This window comes from Cicer arietinum, chromosome 6, assembly GCF_000331145.2.
Source record: "Cicer arietinum cultivar CDC Frontier isolate Library 1 chromosome 6, Cicar.CDCFrontier_v2.0, whole genome shotgun sequence".
Taxonomy (NCBI): Eukaryota; Viridiplantae; Streptophyta; class Magnoliopsida; order Fabales; family Fabaceae; genus Cicer; species Cicer arietinum.
The window spans coordinates 45699740-45700729 of record NC_021165.2 but is presented as its reverse complement, the minus strand read 5'-3'; positions in this window follow the sequence as shown (position 1 = coordinate 45700729).

The following is a 990-nucleotide window of genomic DNA, read 5'->3' as shown; positions in this document are numbered from 1 at the left end:
GTGCCTTCATGTGTTTCTTGAAGAATGTCCCACATTTCCTTTGCTGATTTACAGTTTGATACCCTGAAGAATTCTTCTGCACACAAAGCAGATGTTATAATATTCTTAGCTTTAGCATTATAACCTACCTTCTTTTTACCATCCTCAGACCATTCAGATCTGGGCTTGGGAATCATCAAATCATTAGTTCCAGCAATTTTAGGTATGTAGGGTCCGTTTTCAACAGCATCTAGAATATCAATACCATTAGCTTCCAGAAATATCAGCATCCTATGTTTCCAATACATGTATGCGGTTCCATTGAAGGTTGGGGGCCTTGCAAGTGAAGCACCTTCTCCTAGAAAATCAACTGAGGCCATGTTCCTTTTATGAGTTTTACCTCTAAAAAAGTCAGGCTCTAATACCAATTGTTGATTATTATGACCTCGTAGTTACAGAATATATCAGTCTTTAATCAAATTAAAACAATATAGAAAATCGAATACGTCTAGCATACAATTAAGATCGAACATACAATCATACGATGCAAGATTTATTCAGATTCATACACAGCGGAATTATAATGTGGCATACAAGATTAACAATTAAAAGTAAAAGGATAAGGGATATAATGCACCAAGGTTTATCCTGGTTCAGCTGTCAATATGACAGCCTACATCCAGTCCTGACAATCCAACTGGATTTCAGCTTTTTCTCCAATAGAAAGAATTGTGACTTGTTTACAGATTGTCCAGTTTCCTCGAAACCTATCTATCTAACACAATCTCTTTCCTATTGCTTAACCCCTTGATCCTTGCAGTCACTCGGCAGACTCACACAAGATCACGTACAGCTCCTTCTTGATGAGACCTCTCACCCAAGAAGATCGCCACCATTTTCTAGCTGGATTTTTCACAGTCGTTTCTTTACAGAGTATTTGTTACAAACAAAATAAAAGAAGTACAAAGTTTGTCTTCAATCTTGATCAATGTATCTCACAAGAATCTGGTT